Genomic DNA, 26135 nt, shown 5'->3' on the forward strand with positions numbered 1-26135 from the left:
AAGGAAAGGGAAAAAAGGCTAAATAGGTTAGTGAGCCTCTGGATAGGACAGTCATTTGGTTATTGAGTTGTATATGTGGTTGCCCATTCTAAATCAGAGTGTTACTTTTCTCTACCAAGTTTTATAAGGCTGTTGTCTATATTTATAATTTATTTTTATATTAAAGTTTGAAGACTTAGTTCTTTAGTAGACTTCTGTGTGTGTTCTACGAGTAGGAATTGAAACATTTAAAAAATATTTGTTAAATATGACACTCATTGGAAGAGAGAATGAAAGTGTCAGAAACCAATCAACTAGATAGAAAACTGCTTATGTTTAGCAGGAATAGAGACAAACATTCTAAGAAAAAACACATTTAAAGACCTGTATAAATATTATAATTTGTTTGCATCATACCTAAAGTAATACTTGTGGAAGAAAACTTTTCATATGCAGAATTCTTTGTACAGAAGTTTTAAAGAAGACCATGATAGAGAGATTTAAAAGGAGAAAAATGCCAATAATATTGGCTTTGAAATTTGGCAAATTTAGTGCAAGTCTTGTCTCTTTTACATCCTAGCTGAGTGCCCTTCGGCAAGTTATATAACTAACTTTCAGTTCTTCTGAAAATGGGCATAGTAATACCTGCCTTCTAGAGCTAATGTAACAGTTAAATGAAACAGCATTATGTAAAGAATACAAATAATATATTATGCAAAGAATACATAATATGAGTAAGTTTTCTCTCCTTTCTTCCAAGCTGATGAGTATTGAGATGGTATACATTGTAAAATTATGTCTAGAAGACCATATTTGTTTTGTTTCTTAGCAAGAAAAATGGGTGTGACTGGAAGGAAATAGGGACAAAGTGAGAGGGAGGTCAGGTCGGTAGTTACTTGAAAAAGGATTCTTTAGCCAAATAAGCGTCCTGGTCTTATAATTAAAGCGTTTTCAAATAATATAATGGATATAAACATTACTGGTACCTATTGCTTTGGTTCAGAATTATTGTCTTAACCAAAAATGTACAGCCTGTATAGCAGGATACATAGCATCACAAAGGGAAACTAGTATTGTTTATTCTGTTAACTTGTCTTATTCTTATTAGAGGAACAATCTAGATGCAGTTATCTTTTTTTTTTTATTTTAAAGAGAGTAGTAAATGAGAAACAGACAAACAAAAAATAGAACAATAGCAGCATACCAGTATCACAAACATAAACAAATCAAATGAGAACATTTAAAGTGATACAGGGTTTCAAGACAAAATAATACGAATTAACAGTGGTTGTTACATTACATATCGCTGTCCTCAAGTACATTGCTCAGATTACCGGATGTAAGAATGGAAGATTGCTCAAACCATTAAAGAGAATAAGAAAATAATTCTTCAATAAAACCTTAGAGATAATACAGAGTTTCACTGGACAAGCTGGTAGGAATTCACCATTGTAATTCCATTGCATATTGTTATCTTCAAATCAGTTGCTCAGATTACCAGACATAAGCATGCAAAGTCGATCAGGACATAAAAAATTGTGAGCATTAACTGTTCATTCAATACACCATCAGACATCAGCAATATAGTTATCGCAGCTATTCATATATATATTTATATTTTGCCTTCCTTTCTTTTTTCTTCTATCCCTCATCCCAGTCATTCCTTCCTTTGAGCAATTTCTTTCTCTTTCTTATCATCTGTTGTACATTTTGAGTTTTACCTAGTCTTTCAGGTTCCTATACCAAGGAGACAATATGATTTTTAAACATGTGCATCGGATTTATTTCACTTATGAGTATGGTCTCTAGTTGCATCCATTTATCTACAAAAGCCTTGAGTTGAGGTGCTTTTATCTTTTCCTGTGGGTTAAGTCAGAAGACAAACGAACCAAAAAGTGTTTTTTTTTTTTTTGTTTCACTTTCCCACTGAAATTTGTGCTTCCTTTAAAATAATTTTCAGAGTAACATATTAAAATCAAATAAAATGTTAAACCCTTCAACTGTGTTTTTGTGATACCTTTAGACGGATTTTTGTTTTAATCTTTCATGTACACTATAATTATTAAGATTTAGTTCAAAAGTCTTAGATTCAGGCTGAGGCAGGAGGATCGCTGTGAGTTTGAGGCTAACCTGAACTACATAGCAAGACCCTATCTCAAAAAAAAAAAATCTTAGAATCATCAAATAAAAATTTGAACGTTTTCCTGCTGTGCTTGTCACTATACATAGAAAGGACATCTCTGTACCTAGCCTCAAGGAGCTGGCTCACAGCGTGAGACACTGATTTCTAACCTTATGGAAGGATCTTTTCTTCATTTTTTCTTTCCTTACTGGGAATTGAATCCAAAGACCTGCACTGGTTCCACTGAGCTACACCTTTCCTTTTATGGTCAACTCTTTCCCCACCATGGTAAGATAATTTTCAGTAATTGCAGATTTTATAAATATTATATTTCCATTTAAATATAGATTTTCTGTATCTATATTCTTACATAATATATATTTATTTAAAAATCCAAAATCTGCTTTAGACAGACTTCATTTATGGATTGCTTGTGAAAATAAAACTATGCCAGTTATTTCCAGCTGCCTCAAGTGTAGCTCAGGTCGGGAACCACTGGCCAAAAATACCTCAAGCCATTTGAATGTCAGAGACAGAAGCGGGTGGGTACAGTGTGGGGGTGGCAGGAAAGTACAAACAGAAACACAGCTCACAGGATAGTGGAAGTAGAGTAACATGAAAGGATTCCCCTTGCAACCACTGTTTGTAAGCAGATTGAATGGAGGAGGACTGTATAACACTGATTCCACCAAATTAATCGAATCTTTATTATCATTTACAAATGAAGAAAATCTTATTCATGTGAGAAATGACATCTCTTTGTATGAAAATAGCACTTCCATGTGTGAAAGGAAAGGCACGCTCATTGATGAAGTGGTAGCAAGGTCATAGCCATCTCTGTAAGAGAAGACACGTATGTGTATTGCATCCTCCCATGCCTACCACCATGGCGGAAGCATAGCATATTTTTTTGCTGGGTAGGTATTTATTGCCTGGGGTGGTAAAGAATGCTAATTTTAAAACATATTAATTTTTGCTACTTTTGCCAAATCATTCCTAAGAAGTTATTAGTGAGATGAAGAACGACAGACTAGTCCTTTATCAGTATTTAAAGGCAGCAGCCTCCTTAGAGTTCAGAGTAAAGAATTTTGTCCATAGCTTAAAGAGCTTTTGAAAGGAATGAAATTCAAGTCGTTCCCAACTGTTTTCCAGTGGCTGCTGTTGCTATTATAGTCTCAAAGACTAAAATAGCTTATGCTTTATATGAGTTTAAAATTAAACGGGAGTGATTTTGTAAAACATGTGTATGGCAGAGGATTTATACTGTTACCACCCCACCCGTTCTGGGGATTGTATCCAGGAGTGGGCACGAGAACCACTCCTTTTTATTTATTTATTTTTTTGTTTTGAGACAGGGTTTCACTAAATTGCCCAGGCCGGCCTTCAGTTTGTGTTTCTCCTGCCTCAGTCTCCTGAGTTGCTGGGATTATAGGCATGTACCACTGTGCCTGGCTACTGTCAGATTTTTTCTTAATGTATTTTAAAGTCCCTGTATTCACCAAGTTATAAATAGACTTCCAAATCTCACCAGTCCTTCCTAATAATTTCTTTTTACCTACTATGATCCCTGATAAGTCTTTCCCTGGAATTAAAAAAAAAAAAAAAAAAAAAAATATATATATATATATACACACACACATATATGAAAAAGCCATTCCTTTGTGTTTGAATTTTAATTTCTTGGGTAATACAGTAAGGGTCCATTTCTATATTACAATAAAAATCCACAACTGATAATCTTGAATTAGAATACTCTCAGAGTCCGGTCTGCTTTATCTTGGCTGTTTTGGCTGAAGTTTGTAGCACTGTTTTCCTGTGTAATTCATCCTGTTACGGTGAATGTGAGGGACTTTCCGGATTCTTTTCTTTTACTGGAATTAGCTTATTAGATGAGGCTTGAAAATAATAATTACTTATTGGTCCCAGTGTCTTTGTGATTGTGAGGGTACTTTTGGTTACAAAATTACACCTAAAACTAAGAGAGTATTTTCACTCTTCAAAGATAAGCCAACTAACTACCTCTTTCAGAGTAGAATTTGAATCTGACACCCTTAAATATGAAAGTTTCTTTTTTCCACATGTCAGAGATTCTATAATGTTTGTGTAGATTTCACTTTCTGATGAAAAGCCATGCACTCTAGGGTATAAGTCAGCTCTGAGGCATTGAAAGTGAAGTCCACCTATAGTGGAACTTTGCTGTGATGTTTTTCATTTTTGCATGTGAGTTCTATTGCTATATGTTTATAGTTGAAATCATTTTAGTATCATGCTGAAAAGTTTTCTTTTTTATTTATTTAAAGATACAACAATATTGTTTCTAAGAACTGTTAAATAATGGCTTTCCTTTTGAGATATGGGATAAAGTGTTAAAAATCATTAGAGAAGCAGTTGCAGTGTTGTTTCTGGGAACTTAGTAAGAAAATAAAGTAAGTAAAACTTACACTTCAGATTCTTACTCTAACAAATAAGAATTACTGAGCAAGGAAATATATGTGCATCACATCATTTAACCTGTTGCTATTAGGCAGTTTATTATGGCTCATGAAAATCGTACTTTACAAGGAGTTAAGTATTCCAGAGTCACAGAACTTGTAAGTAAATAAGATAGAATTCAATCTCAGGTCTGTTTTTCTTCTTAAGTAATAGTTTTCGTATATTATCACACTCTTTAAATATGGAAGTTCAAGAATATTTTTATTATAAATGCTTCAAGTCTAAAAGTTCATTTTGCTTATTTAGATACCCAACAATAGCAGTTTTGCCATTAGATATGTTTCATTGGAGACAGAGAAAGAAGCAGGTATAGAGATATTTACTTGATGTTATAGCAGTTTCCTTTCCATGGGCAATACTAGCAAGGACTCAGTGTTCTTTGAAAAAATTTGCAATATTTACACAGTATTCTAGTGGCAGTATTACCTTATTCATTTTTCCTAGAAGCTCTGATATATGTATTGTCTGAATAAGTTACAGCATATGTACTACTCTCTTCATCGGTCAGTTTTTCAGTTGAATTAAAATGCAGCACTAAGTATAGAGAACAGAGTTCATAGATTCATAATATTTTAAACTTTGAAGCACCTCAGCTGTCAGCCAGTAACACCCTAGTATATCAACTCCATTTGTCTGTTTATGTTTGGGAAAAAACCGTTACAAATATATATTTTATTTTATTTATTTATTTTTTTAACAAGAATAATAGTTTTTTCTTTTTTTTGGTCTGGGAATCGAATTCGGGACCTTGCGCTTGCCAGGCAGGCACTTGTGCTGCTGAGATATATCCCCAGCCTCTAACATGAATAATAAAACATTTAATGATACCATTTTGCTTTAACACACTGAAATGGCATTTAAATACATTGATTTTTAAACTGCTTTAAGAAGGGCCGCAGATACAGCTCAGTGGCACAGTGCCTGCCTGGCAAGGGCAAGGTCCTGAGTTCGATTCCTGGTACCCACCCCCAATATGTTTAAAATTCAAAAAAACTGCTTTAAGAAACAACCAGGAGGGGCTGGGGATTTAGCTCAGTGGCACAGCACCTACCTGGCAAGCGCAAGGTTGTAAGTTCAATTCCTGGTACCGGAAAAACAACAACAACAACAAAAAGAAACAACCAGGGTATCTCTAGGAGTAACAAGTAAATCAAAAGAAAAGCAGTATACTATTGTCATATAATATAGTTAGTAATAATTGCTAACATGTACAAAAGAAAATATTATTTTAAGTTATAAAATTAACTGAATTATTGTTATTTCTAAAAATCAGGAGCTAATGTTTCAATTTAATTTATGTAAATTGGCTTATAATAATGTTATAGTACTTTACATGTGTAGCTTTTTATTTTAAAAAGAAAAAACAAAAGCAATGATACAAAATTTCCAAAGATAATAAGAAGTTAACAATGGCTAACACATTGCGTGTTATTATCTTCAGAGTAGTTGATCAGATTAAAAGATATAGGTATGAAAAACTGCTCAAACAATATAAGCATAAACCTTTCTTTTCAATGAACTAATAGATATTAGTAGTATAATTATCTTAGCTATCTTATTTTTGTATTTATTTTTCTTTTCCTTCTTTTCTCCTTTCCCCTATCCCAGTTGTTCCTTCCTTTTGAGCAGTATCTATTGTACATTTTGGATCTTATTTACTTTTTCAGTTTCTTATACTAGGGAGACAATGCAAAGTTTATACATGTGATTCTAATTTATTTCACTTATGAGTACAGTCTCTAGTTGCATCCATTTACCTATAAAATACCTATACCTCGAGTTTATCTTTCTTTATAGCTGAGTAATACTCCATTGTATAAAAATACCAAATCTTTTGTGTCCATTCCTCAGTTGATGGGCATTTAGGGTGTTTCCAAGATCTAGCTATTACATACTGTGCTGCTATAAACATGAGTGCACATATATCACTGTGGTATGATGTTTTTAATTCTCCTGGGAAGATACCCAGAAGGGAAATAGCTGGGTCAAACGGGACCTCCAGTCTTAGTTTTTGAGGAATCTCCACATTGATTTCCATAGTGGTTGTACCAGTCTGCAATCCCACCAAAAATGGAGACACATTCCTTTTTCCCCATAGCCCCTCCAGCATTTGTTAGTGGTTGATTTTTTGATGATAGCCCTTCTTTCTGGGGTGAGATGGAATCTCAGTGTTTTAATTTGCATTTCTCAGATGACCAATGATGTTGAACATTTTTCATATATTTATTTGCTGTATCTATTTCTTCATCTGAGAAGTGTGTATTCATTTCAGATGCCCATTTTTTTTATTGGGTGTTTGAATTGGGGGGGGCTAATTTTTTTCAATCCTTTTATATTCTAAATATAAATCCTTTGTCTGAGAGACAGTTGGCTAAATTTTTTCCCACTCTGTGGGTTGTCTTTTCACTCTGTCGGTGATTTCTTTTGTTGTGCAGAAGATTTTTAATAAGATGAGATCCCAGTTGTTGATTCTTTGAAGTACTTTCTATGCAGTTTGGGTTTTGTTCATGAACTCTCTGCCTACCCCTATGTCTTTAAGATTTCTACTTAATTTCTCTTCCAGTAGATTTAGTGTTTCTCTTTTAATAGTTAGATCTTTGATCCATTTTGACTTTAGTTTAGTGCATGGTGACAGACGTGGGTCTTGTTTTAGTCTTCAGCTTGTGGAAAGCCAGTTTTTCTAGCACCATTTATTAAAAGAGACTGCCTTTCTTCCAGTGAAGGTGTTTGGCCCCTTTGTCAAAGATAAAGTGACTGAGTGTGTTTGTAGCTGTGTTTGCATTGTCTCATCTGTTCTACTGATCCTCAGGTCTTTTTTTTTTTTTTTTTTTTCCAGTACCATGCTGATTTTTATCACAGTAGCTTGGTAGTATAATTTGAAGTCAGGGATTGTGAAGTCTCCTGCTTTGCCTTAGTTGCCCAGGATTGCCTTTGCTATTGTACGTCTTTTCTGTTTCCAAATGAATTTTAGGAATGTTTTTTCTAGATGGTATGCTAATGGTGTTTTGATCAGAATTGCATTAAATCTGTATAACAGTTTTGAATGTATGACCATTTTCACAATGTTGGTTCTTCCTATCCATGAGCAGGGGATGTCTTTCCATTTTCTGATACCCTCTTCAATCTCCTTTTTCAATATATACAGGTGGCTGTTAGATTGATTCCTAAGTATTTCATTTTTTGGGATGCTATTGTGAAAGATGTTGTTTCCCTAATTTCTCTCTCAGTGAGTTTGTTGTTTGTGTACAGGAATGCTGTTGTTTTTTGAGTGTTGACTTTGTATCCAGCTATGCTACTGAATTTGGTTATTAAATCTAGAAGTCTTTTGGTGGGGCCTTTGGGGTCTTCCATGTAGAGTATCAAGTCATCTGTGAATAATAATTTAACTTCCTCCTTTCCTATCCTTATTCCTTTTATTTCTCTCTCTTGTCTAGTTGCTCTGGCTAATGTTTCCAGAACTATGTGGAACAAGAATAATGATAGCGCAATTCCTTGTCTTGTTCATGACTTTAGGGAGAAAGCTTTCAGTTTTTGTCCCTTTAGTATGATGTTGGTTGTTGGTTTGTTATAGATGGCTTTTTTATCTGGTTGAGATAAAGACTATCTATTCCAATTTTTTGTAGAGTTTTGTTGTTTTTTTTTTTACAATGAATAAGTGTTGGACTTTATCAAAAGCTTTTTCTGCATCTATTGAAGTGATCATGTGATATATTTATATTTTGAAAAATAAATATATTTGAAAATATATATTTAGAAAAAATACATATTTATATTTTGAAAGACATTTATATTTAAATATATATATTAAAAAATATAAATATATATCTATGTTTTGAACTGTGACATCTCTGTGACACTAGCACTGGAGTTATGCAGTAGAGCAGGAAAGGAAGGGTATGCAGGCATGAGCCTACCTACCACCTGCCCGCCTGTTGACCTTGCCATGTTGCTTTTTGCATTTCTTTTGTGGTCTCATTACCGCATTCTTTCAGCAAATTCATCAGTATCTTTATGCTAAGAATGAGCCATTCTGGATTTACTAGTAAATAAGATTATAGAAATACCATCACAGTTGCAGAAACCAACATGCTTCTCATTTTCTTGAACATTTCCTTATGCTTTCTTTAAATGCCCCCATTCTCCTATATTTCTTTAGAGTCTCAAAGTCTCCCACTTGACTCTGAGGTGTCAAAATGACTTTTCCCATTTTGACATGTATGTCTGGAATTTCAGTCAACCAAATGTAATTGAATTGCTGATATAATAAAGAAAATGTTTGTATAACTTTCAGTGGGAATAGAAACCCTGAAAATACTGAGCTACAGTTGCTGTCTTGTGGATTGTCATGAATGATGTCAGGAAAGGGCCAAGTCCTGTTATTTAATCACCTGATGCTATGGCTTAGACTTAAAATGACCTCCCAAACTGTCCTGTGGTTACAGGCGAGGCTTTTGGAAGGTAATTGGATCCTGGGGGTGCTACACTCACCAATGCCTTCCTCTGCTCCTGAGTTTAGCAGCTGAGTTAGCTGTGAGGAGGTGGGGCCTGGTTGGAGGTACTCACTGGGGATGTGCCCTGGAAGGTGGTATTTTTGTCCTTGGCTCCTCCTGTCTGTCTCTACTTCCTGGCCCCCATGCTGTGCATAGATTTCCTCTGCTTTGCCCTTCCTCTGCTTTGCCCTGTGCTGTTTCTGCGTTGGATCCAGCTGAATGTGGACTGAGTCCACGAAACTGTGAGCCCAAATAAGCTTCTCCTGCTTTAATTTGAGGTTATGCGTATTTTTTCTCTTGACAAGAAAGTGACTAAGATATTTGATGAAATTTTTAGCTGGTGGATAATGAGAAAGTTTGCCGGGATTCTATAGAAGACAGATCTAGTTCAAAAAAATTCTGTGAATAAAGTACAAGGCAAAATATAAATTGGTACAAAAATATTCTTGATTTTGCAGGAATCAAATGAGGTGAAGTGGGCTGGAGGTTGTAATCAAGCATAAATTAGGCAGAGAACCTTGAAAGAATAACAGCATTTGAAAAACTTGGCAACATGTGAATGAGTGACAAGACAGATGAGTTCTCTGTGGTTTACTTTGTTTGTGTATATGTAGCATACAGTTCATATTCTTTGATTTCTTTGCACAGAAAATTGTGTGCTTTAGGGTGCTGATTGAACTTTGTTGACTCACAAGTACTTATGCTGAAATGGAGAATGTAGGGAGACACTGGGGTCACAGAGTCTGATATATGAAGAGTATTTCTCCCTTCTGCAAGCATTTATTTAACAACAGTTTGTTGCTATACTAGGATCAGAGAGTGAGTAGATAAATAAATGCGTCTCTTCATTCAAGTAGTCAAAATGTTAAGAAACAGGTATGTAAGCTGACAGTTTTAATAGGCCAATGATTTTTGGAAGGTAACTACAAGTAGCAACTATAGCATAGAGGAAGGAATCTGAAAGAGTCAAAGATGTCCCGGGAGATAATGTATAAATTGAAACTTGAATAGAGACAAGGGGCTTCTAGTGATAGTAGGGGGAAGGAGGGCGTGCCTCACAGAGAAGACAGCCTAAGCAAAGCCCTTTTTGTTCTGAGAATTTGTCAGTACTGTCATTGTGTATGGATGAGATGTAATTTTTTAGGGGATTGGTAAAGGAGGGACGGTTAGAGAGTGAGAAGTTTTCAGATTATAAAACGTATTCACCTCCATAAATAAAATATTGAATTTTATCTCTTAATGAGAAACTACTGATGAGGTTTTTGGTAATGGGATAATAACTGATTTAATAATGATAATAATAATTGATATTAAGCAGAGATTTTTCTAACTGCTTTATGTATAATTCATTTAATCTTTTCAAGAATGACAGGAAATGTGCTGCTTACACTATTTTTTTAAATTAAAGATGAGGAAGGGGAGGAGAATGGTACCTAAGTAATTCACCTAAGGTCTGGCAGGCAGGATTAAGAATCAGGCATTCTGTGTGATAGGAGCAGGGTGGTTAATGGGGAGACTGGTTGAGAACCTGTTTCACAGGTAGAGCTAGGGACTTCTGAAGCCCTGGGCCAGGAGAGGGTTGGGTGGAGAAGTGAGAGTTCCTCTAATGTAGAGGACTAAGCAAAGTCCCCAAACTGGTTGAGTAGCTTTCTGTTGTGCAGCTGTCCTCATTCTTGTCTGTGCCTCATTTCTGTTATCTCCCATTTAAAACTCTGTTCTGTTCCTTTTGTTTAGCTTTTTTCTGTTCTCACTTCCCATTCCCACCTGCTTATTCACTGAACAAATATTTGTCAGATATTTATTCATATGATCTACTTTAATTCTACACAAGGAAGAAGGAAAAGGCCCCTTGCTTTTCAGGAGTATTTGAGGACGTTGTGTGGCAGGTAGGATAAGTGTAAAACCTGTGCATGAGTCAGTGGGAGAGAGGCCGGCAGAGTGGCACAGCTTCTGGAAGGGCCGCGAGTCATTTGCTTATATACATTCTCTTCCCTTTGTATTTTGAAAAACAATTGAGATAAATTCATCTGGAATTTAGGGGAAAAGGTCAGCATGTGGCCTCTCAGTGCCATTGACATCCTCTCTTTAGGGACATAGAATACTTCATATCCCCTAACGTACACCCCATTGCAATTTCACAGCATCTTGACTTTAGGGGGCAAATCTCATCCATGTAAAACCTTATTCACATTTGCCGCTTGACATACGTAAGGGCCAGGGCCATTCATTCCTATCCCGTTTTCAGTAGTATCAGTCACTCTTCCTGAAAGTTTACTATGTGGTAGATGCTAAAATATTTATTGAACTGAATGTTGCATCTAAGGGTGAAAATTTTCTAAAAGTGCTTCAGTTTAAAAAATTAAGAAATCAGTGTGCAGAAATGAGTGAGGCTAATGTGCACAGGTGTGACACTAGACAGAACATGGTAGTGTAGTCAGCTGTTAGCAGGAACAGTTTTTGTTGTTGTCATCGCGGTTTTTGTTCTGGTTTGGTTTGGTTTTTGTTTGTCAGGGTTTGAACCGAGGGCCTTCCCCCTGAGCTGCACCCTCAGTGCGCTTCACCTCTCCTCCCTGCTTTGAGACAGGGCCTTGCTAAGTTGCTAGGTTCCTCAGATTTGGCTGAAACTTGTGGTCCGCTTACCTCCACTCCCAGAGCACACTACCTCACCCAGTGCTGTGCTCTCTATCTAGACACCCTCCATAAGCCTCCTGCACTCACAGGTGGGGCTTGTGAAAGGTGATTGCGTATGCAGCATGACAGGTGAGTGTGATATTAGGAGGCGGGCCTGGCAGCATGAGCAAGTCACTGGGCTGTGACCTGCAAGCGTGCGTCTCCCTCCCCAGCACCTCCCTTCTCTCTTGACTTCCTCACCGCCATGAGGAGAGCAGCTGTCCCCTGCGCAGGCCTTGCCCTGTGACGCTTCTGCCTTGGAGCCAGCTGGCTCTGGACTGAAACCTCAAAAAATGTGAGTCAGAATAAACCTCATCTTCTTTAGTTTGTTGGTGTTGGCTATTGAGTGCTAACAACAAAAAAATGACTACAACACCCAGCTGACAAGAACAACTTTATGGTCAGCCTCACATGCTTTGTCCCTCTCTGGAGAGCATAACTTAATATCCTCATTTTTAGGTCTTGGTTATGTACCCAGTTCCTTATTCTATCCTTTACTAGCTGCTGGAGTATATGGCCTCTGCTATGCGGATCATTTCCTTCCTGCAGTGCACAGGTGATTGGTCCTCACTTGGTAGTCTTTGGGTCACATTCCCTAGGTGGTCGAAGGGAACAGACAGTAAATACGGTCAGTCTCCAAGTCCACTTTTTTATGCTCTGCCCTCAGGGGTTATAGGTGCCCTTGGACAGGGGATTAGATGCGTGCTGTTTTCTTTCCCTTCCTGTTCTTCTATGACATACTGTTTAGATCAGTGTGTGGAATCAGGGGAATGGGGATTTAAAACAAGAGGCTTCTCTTTGCTCCGACATAAACCAGAAGCCTGCATTTGGGCCCGTAAAGGGGGCTTGAATGTACCGAAGGTTACATTTGTATCTCATTTGCCTACTAATATTTCATAGCCATAGCCCAGTAGAGAAGGTGCTTTTATGATACAGCTGACCTTTTAGGTGAGAGAGGTTTGGTTTCATGCCTGATCAGTAGACTTCATGGAGTACTTCAGTGGTGCGTGCTTCTCTGTGTTAGAAGAAACCATTGTGCTTTACTGTACTGTTATACTGAAGCAGTATTTCACTTGGGAAATGACTCTCATTTTTTTAAGCCATCCACCCTATTTTTATAATGTCAGCTTTCTTGTGACTGACATATGAATTATCACAAACAGAGAGACTGAAAACAGAAATTTAGTCTCAGTTCTAGAGGTCAAAAGTTTAAAGTCAAGCTGCTGACAGGGCTGCATTCCCTGTGGAAAAATCTTTCCTTGCCTCCTCCAACTTTGGGTGGCTGTTACCATTCCTTTAAAAAAAAAAAAGGGACATTTTTAAGTTTTTGAATAGATAAGTAAAAATTATATGCATTATGTATAACATGATACTTTAAAATACGTAATGCATTGTAGTATGCTTGCATGAAGTTAATTAACATATATGTTAACTCACATACCATTTTTGTGGTGAGAACGTTTAAAATCTACTTTCTTAATAATTTTCAAAATTATAATACATTGTTATTAACTATAATCACCATGAACAGATCTGTATTCCATGATTTTGGAAAGTATGATATGTTATTAAATATAATCACTGTGTTGTACAATAGATCCTGAATTTATTCCCCCTAACTGAAGTTTTATATCCTTTGACCAGGGTCTCCCAAACCCACCCGCCTCGTAAGTACCATTCTGTTTGCTTCTATGAGTTCAGCATTTTTACATTCCACACATGTGAATATGTGCTGTTTTTCTGTGCCTGGCTTTACTTGCTTAAAATAATGTTCCTTAGGTTCATTTTTGCTGTCACAAATGGCAAGATCTTCTTTTTATTTTTTTTTAAAGGTAGTTCAGTGGTAGAGCACATGCCAAATAATATGCCAACTAATATGCTCAAGTCCTTGGGTTTAATCTTAAGGCACATGCGTGTGCATGTGCACACACACACACACACACACACACACACACTAACCCTGGTAATTTTGTAGTGCTTTTTCTTTATCCCTCCATCTATTGATAGATGCTTAGATTAATTCTGTTTTCTTGTTTATTTTGGCTAATGTTGCCGTGTATTTGCTTCCAAATGCTGATTTAATTTCCTTGGATAAACTAGTGGTTCTATTTTTTATTTTTTGAGAAAGCTCCCTACAGTTTCCCTGATGGCTATATTAATTTACATTTCTGCTGAGAGTAGGTATCGAGTCCCTTTTCTCTGCATCATCACCAGCACTTACTGTGTTGGCATTCCTTGTGGCATTCCAGTTTGTGCCTCTGTGGTCACTTCGCCTCTTTCACTTCCTATGTCTGTATCTTCTCTTCCATCTCTTATATAAACATTTATCAATGTATTTGGGCCTACCTGAGTAATCTAGGAAGATCTTTTCTCAAGAGCTTTAACTTAATTATATCTGGAAAGACCCTTTTCTAAAGAGTAATCAGAAGAAGGGCATATTAGAAGAAGGGCATTTCTTTTTGACGGGGTACTGTTCAACCCATACAGTTGCATACTCTTACTATCCCATTTACAGGGAGACACTGCATACATGGCAGATCTCACACTGGCCAGGCATTCTTACCGGGTGCTGTATCTCTCCACCACTACACTGTGAAGACATGCTAACATACTCCACTTTATTTGGAGGTGGTCTATTGTGGGACATTATCTGTATGAGATCGAGTATTTAAATTAAGGATGATTAACAGCTGCTTAGCTCTTGCTACTAGTTGTGTGGCCTCTGTTTTGGGAATATATGTATATATATATGTGTATATATGTATCAGTGAATTAGAATTGATCTATCTAGATAGATAAATCTGTTAATGTAAAGACAGATGTTACCTTGTCATTCTTAATTCCAGCAGAAGAGAGGCAGCTCCCTACTTGGATACTAGCATAGCTTGTTTTTCTGGTTTATTGAGAATAATCAGAAACATCAGATTTCTAATCCTGAAGATTCATTGTTGACTATGAAGTTTTGTCAATTCTTAGAACTTTGGTTTACTAACCAATAAATTAAGAATTCCTGTTTTGTAGTTTAAAAAATAAAGTATGTGATAAGTAGTTTCCCTAAATAAAGCATATAAATATTTTGAAGACTGTAATTCTAATGTCTGTGAATTTTTTCAGGCTTATTTATGCTTCTGACCTAATAATAAATTCTACACTTCTCACACAGTTCTTTACAAATGATGAAACTTGCTCCTTTAAATTTTTAAAATTTTAATAACATCAGCATCTTTCCTTAACCATGTACATATATGGTGTCTTTTTAGAAGCCCCAATAATATTCTCTTTGCCTATTTGTGGTATTTCCCTCAACACACATTGGTTTTATTGTTTGTGTATGTTTTTCCTCAAAGGGGAAAAAAAGCCATTCCTCTTACCCAGCGCCTGACATACATACCAAAAAGGGAAAAATTACAAGGGAGAATGTCACTCAGATCACATCATTGGGTTATTGAACTTTTGGCATTTGTGAATGATAGCGCCTTCTTAAGATTGGAGGTCATGGTTTGTTTTTAAGAACACTGTGTTCCAAACTTGAGTGATATTTCTTAAACAGGAAACAACCATCTCTCATTTTTATTGTCATATTTAGTACTTGCTGAGGTGCTGGATTAATCTGTTGTTATCAATTACTCTCTTTTCCCCACAGTTTTATAAGCCTATTTGATAAAGTCATAGTTGTCAGATATTTTTTTGTCTATTTTCTTGTGAAAGAAAATTGTATTCTCTTGTCCTACTAATTGCTGATAACTGAGCGATTTTCAATAATATATTCCTTAGAAAATATATTTCTTTGAAATATGGCTTATTTCTGGGTATTTTGTAACCCTTACATTGTACTTTCAGTGTAATCTGTCTTAAATAGAACTATTGATATAACAAAATCATGTGAAATTGTAAGCTCATTTGAAAAGTGAGTTTCCTACTTCTGGGCAGATGATAAAAATGATGGATACAGGGTTTGTTTTGACCATTGGCATTTATGATACTTGCTTCAGGAAGAATATAGTTTCATAGAAGTGCTTGCAGTGATGGATTATTATGACTCAAGTGTATTGCATTACCAGTATTGTCTCTGCTGTTAATTTTCTTCTGGAATAGAGAATGTTTTTTGTCTTACCACAGACCATTCTAACAGCATTCCTTCCACCATCTGTGTCAGAATAGTTTCAAACTGGAAGTATCAATGTAGAAAAAGAACATAGGCTTTACCTAGTGAAGTATATGTAGATGATTCTTACCTCCTTACATTGATTTTTAAAACTGATATCAAACAAAAGCTATTTGATAATATTTGGAATTTATTTGAAGAGATTCCAGATTCTCTTTCCTTATGCTGAACGCTTAAGGGAACTGTATTAATGTGAGTTATTTATCTGCTAGTAAGTATAAATTGTTTGCTATCATCAATAGAGGATATTTTAAAACATACAGGAGTTCTTGATTTTTACAACATCCCATCTATAGTTTGAAATGATTTTTAAACTACAAAGCTAAATTTAGTCTATGGAAAGAGATACAGAAAAAAACCATCAGGGTTGTTACATTTTTAAACTTGAATGTTCTAGTTTATATATTGCTTACTATTTTTACTTAATATATTCAACCCTAGTACTCTTCTTATACATTTAATGGATTTAAATTGCATGTGGGTTATATTGTAGTTATGTAACTCAGCATTGTAACATCTAGGTTTTACATTTAATTATTAGTGATCTTAGAGTTTAAGGTGAGAAAAACATTTTTGTCAAATTGGTGAGAAAACTTCAGTCATTCTAGAAACTTCAGGCGTGGATAATTCTCAATAACTGAGTTTATTGAATAAATTAATGCCAAATCCCTCAACTTTAAAGTGTTTAACATTTTTCATAAAGATTTTCCAAGGATAAGTTTTTGTATTAATTTTCTATTGTTGCATTAACAAACTACCACAAACTTCGTAGCTAAAATTAATTCCCCAGATTTATTGTTTTACAAGTTTGGAGACCAAGGTCTGAAATTACTTCATGGGCTGAAATTCAGTGGGTGGCAGAGACTGTCTTCCCTGGAGAGGTTCTGGGGAGGATCCTGTTCCCTTGCCTCCTTGCCCTTTCCATGTTCTAGGTGCAACACTGTGTGCCTTCCTTGGCTGTGTGTGCTTTCCGCTTTCAAAGGTGGCAGTGCTGAAGTTTCTCATGTGGCATCATTCTAATCCCAGATCTCTCTGTCATTTCCACTTTTTTTTTTTTTTGCTTTTTTGAGACAGGCCCTCATTATGTATTTCAGGCTGGCCTTGAATTCACTGTGTAGTTCAAACTAGCCTTGAACTTGTAATTCTCCAGCCTCTGCCTCATTCTCTTGAGTGCTACGATTTAAGGACCCTTATAATTACAGTTGGGCCACTTGAACAATCCAAGGACAGTCTCCCTAATTTTAGAACATTTGATTAGCAGCTTTAATTCCATCTGGTAGCCTAGTGCACCTTTGCATGTAACATATTCATAAATTGTGAGGATTAGGACAAGGATATCTTTGGGGAGGCCATTATTTTGCCTTCCACTTTGTGTGTGTGTGTGTTTCTGGGAATTGAATCCAGGACTTCACACTGAGTTATATAGCTCCAGCCTTTTATTTATTTATGTATTTATGTATTTAAATTAATTAATTTTGGAGAGAGGTCTCACCAAGTCCTAAATTTCCCAGGCTGGGCTTGACCTCGCATTTGTCCTTCTTCCTCCCTGAATAGTGGGATTACAGGCTACTGCACTCGACTCGCACTTTGTCCTCTGCATATTGGAGTGACTGTAACTATGTACATGACATGAGGTAGGAGGTCCAGCTAGTATTTTCTCCGTGACTGTCTGTTGACCAGAGTGAAATTCAGGATTCCTTGTGCTGTCCTTCGTGTGGATTAGTTTGCCTGTTTATGCAGATGGTGGCATTTCTCTCAGATTTTCTGCCTACAGTCATTAAGGGCTACTATTAGGGAAAGGTCAGGTTTCACATCCTTTCTCACTCCTAGGAGGCACAGTGCTATCAAGTAATTTCTCAGTTGTTTGCTCTGTTACCAAACATGGAACAAGGCTGTTCTGCTTCTCACTTGCATTGCTTCTGTCACTATGGTCTCAGCTGTTGTGTCCATTTCCTGTCATTGAGGGTGTTTGGATGAGGTAGGAGGTAGTACCTTGGTATGGTAACATTTTCGTGTTTGGATGCTTCTTATCTTTATGGGATTCTGGTTTTACCCTGGTTGTCTTGCTGCTCCCTACATCCTTTGTTCCTTCACATGTTTTTTTTCCTTGTGTGCAAGAACACTTTTTTTTTTTAAGATGAAGAAATGAAAGTTTGGATAACATTGTACAAAACACTGATTGAGTATTTGAATCCAGGAGAGCCCACACTTCCCCTAAAGTTGAATTGCCACCCAACATCCATTCCAGAGTCTGTTTTCAGTAGTATTTATGGATCTATGATTTGCCCTTCAGTTTTGTGTTTTTGCAGTATGTACTTTGGTACTTTGTTAGGTGAAATATATATTAAGAACTGTTAGTTGTTGTTAGAGAACTGCCTTTTATATCGTTATATGATCACTGTGATCCTTATGTTGAAGTACAAATTGAATAGTGTCAAATTAATATAGTTTTAGCATGTTTTGTTGAGTCAATGGTAGATGAATGTATCTGCATAATTTTCTGTTTAATCTGTTTTTATATTTACCTTATATTTAAAAATATTCCTATGCTTTTCAATTGATAAATTAAAAAAAATCTGTTTTTCATGACATTTTTATGAAGAGGTCTTTGCAACCGGAAGAAAAATCATTGCTTTGACATTATTTACCAGCAGGAAGATAGAACAGTATTTTTACTCTACCTCACCCATTTAGAGGTCCATTCTACTACCTACATTTTAGTAGAAATAATTCGTATACATCTAATTTTTAATTTAGAAGGAGATAAGGAATTTGACTGTTTTCACGACATTTTTCTAAGTAAAAATAAAGGGGGAAATAATGGAATGACATCAAATATAAAGTGTCTGTGTATTCCCTGAAAATAACTCACATGATTCCTCCTTAAAAATATGTTAGGAATTCATCTTATCTTCACCAGACATACCCATTTTAATATTGCTGTAGTTCACTGATAAATTGGTCACTTGTAGCTCACCACTTTTGCTGTGTAGTTACCTTGGTATGGTAACTTGGTGTCTGGTGATTGGCCAAACTCTTCTGTTGAGCTCAGTTTCTTCCTTATATAAGTAAGTACCTGACAGCAAATATGTTACCTAATCCTGAACTTTCCATTGCCCTGGCAATGTTTCTTTGGGTCAAAAAAGCTGTTTAGGGTGCTAAGTAGGTACATTAATGATGGTCATCTTGTCCTTTATTTTATGTCCCATGTTAGTTATTCATCTTAGTTTCCTATACTCTTAGTTTCAATAAGGCATCAGCTTGTGCATATTTACTCTTTGTCCTAAGGTTTAGAACACTGTATGCAGTATGCAGAGATAATTAGCTTTCTTCTGCACCCCAGCACTGTGGGGCAACATAATGCCTGAAAGCTTTGTTTTTCTTATATGTACTAAGAGGAGTGGTCTGAACAGAGTACATGGTTAATTGCTAAATGACTTCTATACTCTTTTATCTCTATGTTAATACATCCATTTTCATTCTCCTGTTAGATTGCCACGCTGATAAAAGCCATGTATAACAAACTCACTGCCAACATCACACTAAATGGAAAAACATGGAAATTTTTTTTTTTTTTAAATTAGGAAGAAGACAAGGATATCCACTCATACCTATCCTATTCTATACAATACTCAAAACTTTAGCCAGAGATGTCAGACAACAAAAAGAAACTAAAGGAATATGTATAGGAAAGGAAGGAGCCAAACTGTCCTTATTTACATACAATATGATCTTGTATAGAAATCCAGAAAAATTCTCCCCAAAGATTTCTGGAAATTCAGCATGATAGCAGGATACAGGATTAACACACAAGAGGTAGTAGTGTTTTTGTACACCACACTGAACCCACCAAGAAAGAAATTAGGAAGACAATGCCATTCACAGTAGCTTCAAAAGAATTGAATACTGGAGAATTAATCAAAGTAATAAAATAAAAGATTTCTTTCATGAAAACTGTAGTTCTGCATCTTGAAAAGAGAGGTTGAAAAGGGCACCAGAAAATGGAAAGACATACCCTATTCTTGGGTAGGCAGAACCAGTATTGTTGAAGTGGCCATATTAAATTGCCTATTTGTATATTCCCAGAAAAGGCTTTTGATGGGCTTGTCCATCAGATCTGTTCCCTTCCAAAGATGAAGAATGGGCATACCCTCTCACCTACCAATTCCATATCTACAAACTTATTCTGTAGGTACTCACACATGGTGTGCAGTGAAGCATATTTAAACCATTAAAGCATTAAGAGCAAATGTTCATCAATAGGAGACAAAGTCAATATGTTTTGATTCATTCATATAATAGAACAATATATATTTATTCAAAATGAGTAAGTTTTTATTATACTTATAAAAAGATCCCTAAGGTAAGCTGATTTTGTTGTTGTTGGTTTGTTTCTTGAGACAGGGTCTTGCTATGTAATTCAGGCTGGCCTTGAACTCTCTATGTAACCATAGCCTAGACTGGCCTTACATGTACAGACATCCTTCTGTCTTAGCCTTCTGAATGCTGGCATTACGGGTATGTGCCACCACACCTGGCTTGAAATTTTAAACTTACCTTAAAAAGCAAGTTGTAAGACAGTGCACATACTACTTACATTTGTAGTTATACATCTGAGTATGCTTTGGATGGTATCAGTTGATTCAATTGATTCAGCTGTTTCTCTTGATTTTTTTTGTTATTGCCAATAGAGCTTGTTATCCTCCAGTATTATTTTGCTGTTTTTAAAAAATCATTTTCATTGTATCACCTATGATTTATTGGCATTATGTAGTGGCTGTAAATCTATTAGCATACCCCTCTCCCTAGTGAATTTAAAGTCAGTTTTCTCAGATGCATTTATTTGCTGTTATTGTCAAAGGTTACTTCTTTATTTCTGATAGAGGGATTTTTTCCCCCCTACTTTTTCCTTCTTAAGCACTTACTAAGTATTCCTGGGCCAGCTACTTTACAATTGCTGGGAAAACTGAGATTGGAAAAGTGCAGCATGATCAGAAAGCTTCGAGTCTAGTAATATCTTATACACATCATAATTCTAAAATTCTTGTGCCTTTTGTAAATTTTTAGTAGAATGATATACCAGTACCTCGTATTTGTATAATGATTTGCAGAATATAAAGCTTCTTTGATATCCTTCCTTGCTGAAGTCAGTAGTAATACCCAGCATACATATGATTTTATGGGAATTGTATAATAATATAATATATAATGATTCAATAGAATTTTTATCAGAATGTACTTTTTTGCTTATTTTTAAGGTTTAGTTCAAGACAATTTTCTAATTTTAAATATTCTTACCCTAACCTACAGTTGCATATAGATGTTTTCTTTTTAAAATACATTTTTTTTCTCACTCTTTAAACCCAAAGTTAGGGCATTTCAGAAAGATTGATGCATTCCTAGTAGTAGAAACATTGAATTATTTTCTAGTATATAAAAATTAAAAGAATCACAGATGAGAAATTTAAAAGACTTGTTAAAGCAAGTATTTAACATGAACTGTTTCTTTGTAAGATTATTTTAAACTGTAGCTGTTGTCACACACTAAAAGATACAAGGAAACAATGTGGCTTTGGCTGCAGTTTATCATCTCTTCTCAGAATAACTTCAGTATACAGTATTATCTCTAGTGGCATTTTAACTTCGTTGGCACATTTCAAAGTTTCCAGCACAGACAGCACAGACTGAAATAAGCTTTGATAATTTGCAGTTCCATAAATTTCTAATGTTGGAACTCTGAGAATTTGGAATTGTAGAACTGTAATTCTGAAATTCTACAATGTCCAAAAAAACTCTCTGTACTTGAGGGACAAAAGGGAATACTTCTGACATTTGTAAATAATGATGGTTTAATTTCTCTTACTCAAAATTACCCATCACAGTATTTTGACATCTTGTTTGCACAGACATTACTAATGAGATTCATGAAAATTGTGTGTAATTTTTCTTGGAAATATATTCTGCCTAGACTGAGATTAAGTCCTTGTGGGAATATAACTATATAGATTGAGAACTAAAAGAACAGGAAATAATGAACGAACAAAAGAGAATGAAGGTTTGACTTTTAATTTGACAATTTAAAATTTCATATCAAACGGCAAAATTTAGAAGAGTTTAGAAAATTTTGAAGAACCCTATCATATATCAAAATATAAAGGTAAGAACAGTGTGAAATCAGTGGCCTGTGTCTGTGTGATCATTTATTGCTTCTGCTAGAAAGGATTATTTCCATCTGAAGAGCTTTCTGGCTAGTCTAGCTGTAGCTCAGTTAAGTGTACAGTACTTTTTTTTTTCTTAATTAAAACTATTTCACTTATTAACACTTCTAGTGAGCTCATTGTACACCTGTTGTATGTCAACAGTGCTGCCAAGTGCTAAGGATAGGACAGTTGATCTGAAGATTGGTAGATTAATTCTGTTTGCAAAGACTCCCCACTCCACACCCCACTTAAATTACTTGTGCACCTTAATGAATTCGTAAATGTGCAGCAAATGAAAGGCCTCCCTTAACTTTTTCTAAGTTCCATCAGGGCCCTGAAACCTTAACAAGGTTAAATGCTTGAAGCAGATTACTGAGTTCCACCCCCAGAGATTGTCACAGAGATCCTGAGTCACAGCCCATAGACTTAACCCTCTCCCAGTTTATGTGTTCATCTCATCTCAAATAAGCGTCACGATCCTCAAAATGATGCACTTCTTATGCAGCTATGTGGTACCTCTTAGAATACCCACAACAGAGTCTTGACATACAGGTGATGTTAAAATGTGCAGAACTTGAGGAATTACCCAGGGCAGCTTCATGATTGTATAATCTGCCACTGTGTCTGGTGTATGACAGATAAAGGGAAAAGTGATAAAAGCTGAGGTTAGCTCGGAAAGAAAAGTCTTCCTGCGCAGCTGAGGCTGAATTGTTCTCTCGGAGGAAATGGAGAATGGAAGAAGCTTCCTTTCTATAGGCAATGTGTTATTTATTCTCCACAGAAAGGCTGATGGACTTCTTTCTGTTATTTATATTAAATAAGCAAAGAGATTGCATAGTAAAATTTGTTTACAGAAAAGTAGGATCTTTGACTATGCCTAAAGATTTTGGAGTTAATCACTGCTCAGTAGCTAGATCATGCGACTGTGATTCTGCAGCTGAGATAACCTATGGCTATGCACATCTTTTACTACATCAGTTGTAAAACAGACACTTTGATGACTGGTTTTTTTATGTATGGTTGAAGTTAATTATTTCAGTCTGAGGAGCTTAATCTAGAATAAGTTTAATGACAACTCTTTCTTAACAGTGTAATGTATACTCTTGTAAAATTTTAAAATATCCTCAAGTTGTCATGTTGAGTGGCTGAGACATTTGTTTAAAGAAATATGAGCAACATTCTTGTGGTTGGAAAAAGTAGGGGAAAGTGAAAGTATTGTTTAAAACCTGTTTTATTATGAAATGGATAAGACATGAGATTTAGAACCTTTTTAAAGTAAAAATGAACAGACTGAATTCTATCTCTGTACACATTGTGTATTTATGTTTGAGTCCTGAAGAGATAGTATTAAAATTAACTTCTGATTATGTGTTGTATGACTTCATATGAACATTAGTTTACTTGTTGAGTGAAAATAGGTACAGAGAATCTCTTAAATATAGCAAAGTGTGTGTTAGGTAGGTATTTTTTCAGCATACATATAAAGCCACAATGTGAAATTTTCCATAAGAAAAATTAGAACTGGGCTGAAATCGCTAGCATGTGTGTGTGGGGGTGGCAGTGGGAGTAGGAAAAAATACAAGAAAGTAAAGGAGAAAAAAGAGACTAGAAGAAAAAACTAGAAACAAAGTTTTTGTAAATGAGGAGGGGAAGAGGGGGAGAAGGGAATGGGGGGAAAAGGAATCAAGATATATTAAGTACGGTTACAGATTCCCTAGGACAAATGTGATCATTATGTGTATCAAAAGTGTACCAGTAAAATTAATTTTAAAAAGAAAGAGACTAAAGTCACAGAGAAGGAAAAGATCTTTTTCTGTTAGATTTTCTCTCAAAAAATAGTGGTATTTGAAATTGGCTGAAAAGATCAATCTACTTTTGTGTGGTTATAGTAGAAAAAGGCAGTAGAAAAGGCTGTGGAAAAAGGACAACATCAGACATGTGTGGTCAAGTCAAGTGTTTTAGTCTGTTTAGTACTTCCACAGCAGGAGGGTAATAGTTTGAAAAGATAGTGAAGGTGATGTTGGCTATTCTATTTTTTAGTAAATAAAAAAATTATCTCATTTTTTATGTGTGCTATTTGATAGCAGCCAGAAATTATTTCTTGTTAGGTACAATAGGTGATTAAACAATATGGTGAAGGTTAAAATTTTAAAAGTTTGTTACAACTTATCCTCCTCAAAATACTTCCCACTTTGAACACACTTACCCTGTGGTTCTTGCCACTTTCCGAAGCAGGTGTGGACATCTTTTTGTGTCTGTAGGAAATGTGGTAAAAAATACATTGAGTGTTGCTGCCATGTGCCATTCAGCAGAAAAGCAGGCTCATAAAAACATTAGGACGTTCCCTCATGCACCTTATTTATGGAGTCTGGCACTCTGTGACTTCTGGCTCTTCTCCAGTCAAAGGACCTGGGAAGATAAATGTTTTGAATTGAACCAGAGTATCAAGACATCCAGGAATAGTGCAGCTAAACACATGAAAAAGAACTTCTAGAATCGCTTTAGAAAGTGCCAAGAGTGGTGGAATAAGGGTGTCCAAAACAAAGAGAAGTATTTTGAGGGGAATTAATGGCAGTGTAATAAATTTTACTGTAATTTAAAAAAATGTAAACACCATATTTTTCAATCATACCTAGTATTTATCATGTGTTACTATTTTATTTTCATATTTTGAAATATCTAATTACTTTCCAAAATTAATCTTATGTTTAGTAAAATATTTTATGTAAGTAGAATAAAAATTAAATAGAGTTAGCAGACTTAATACAAAAAACCCCAATGGTTCCATCTGGTCTCTTTTAACAGAGGGAACCCATGATTGTTCCTAGTATTTACCTTAGTATTTCCAAATAATAATTTTTATTATTAATCCCTGATAATGAAAAAAATCCCTGATGTGTATGAATTCATAAAATATTATCATATTATATACTTGTCTAGTAGCATTGGATATGTGTGAATTTTTTTTTTGCTTTTAAATTTCCTGTTAGCTTATAAACTACTACTAATAAATATTAATAATATTAACTTTAAAATCTTCAGTTTTTGTTAGTATCCTGGCTTCCTTTTTTGATAGATGAAGAGTTTACTTTCTAGTCTACTTCTTGCACTATTTCAGTGTTATCAATATGAGGTTATTTAAATTATTTTTAAAAAATAAATACTAAATCTTTTATTCTTTTTCCTTTCTTTTTTTAAAGTGGAAATGTTTATTTCAGCTTGCAGTATATAGAGGTTTCAGTCTGTGATCAGCTGGCTACAAGGCATGATGGCATGGCAGAGGAGTATCATAGATGAAACAAGGGGCCAGGGATGTAGCTCAGCAGCACAAGCACCTGCCTGGCAAGCACAAGTTCCTGAGTTCAATTCCTGGTACAAAAAAAAACAACAAAAAACAAAAGAAAGCAACCTCACTAGTACACAGATGGAACAACTCAGGGCATGGCAGAGTAGGCAGAAGGCAATGAGCAGCAAGCAGCACCAGCACCACCAGCAGCAGCAACAAGCCTGCTTTCTTTGTGTCTCTTTGTATTCCATGCAGGCTACAAGCCTGTTGATTGATGCCAGCCATAGCCAGAGTGGAACTTCCATTATCCACACCCTTAGTCTCAGTAGCACACCCTTAATCCACAGTCACACACCTCAGTTCAGCTGCTTTTGAACTCTCCACATATGAGCACATGAGGCTTTGAGGGACATGGAGATCAAGCCATAACATTTTGCTCTTGGCCCACAAAAGACTCATGTACATCCTTTTATGCAAAAGGATTTAGTCCAGCTCTCTGAGTTGCCAAAGTCATAACAATTTCCTCATTGCCAAATAAACCAACTCTGAAGTTTCCTTTGAGAGTTAAGGCAAACTCTTAGCTGCAAGCCATTGTACAAATGAAAAGAAATTTAAACACATACAATGGCAGAAGATAAACATTTCCATTCCAAAATGTACAGTGGGATATAGGACAGTGGGAACAAAACAAGACCAAAATCCAGCAGAGCAAGCATTAAATCCCATAGTT

General features: G+C 35.6%; 1 protein-coding gene across 9 annotated transcripts in view; it reads left to right on the forward strand.

The window, feature by feature from the left end:
- Window positions 1-26135, forward strand: part of Pdlim5 (PDZ and LIM domain 5) — a 202415-nt gene that overhangs the window by 78892 nt on the left and 97388 nt on the right. The window lies entirely within an intron of this gene.

This window comes from Chinchilla lanigera, unplaced genomic scaffold (genome assembly GCF_000276665.1).
Source record: "Chinchilla lanigera isolate Chin_1 unplaced genomic scaffold, ChiLan1.0 scaffold00004, whole genome shotgun sequence".
In the NCBI taxonomy this organism is placed as follows: Eukaryota; Metazoa; Chordata; class Mammalia; order Rodentia; family Chinchillidae; genus Chinchilla; species Chinchilla lanigera.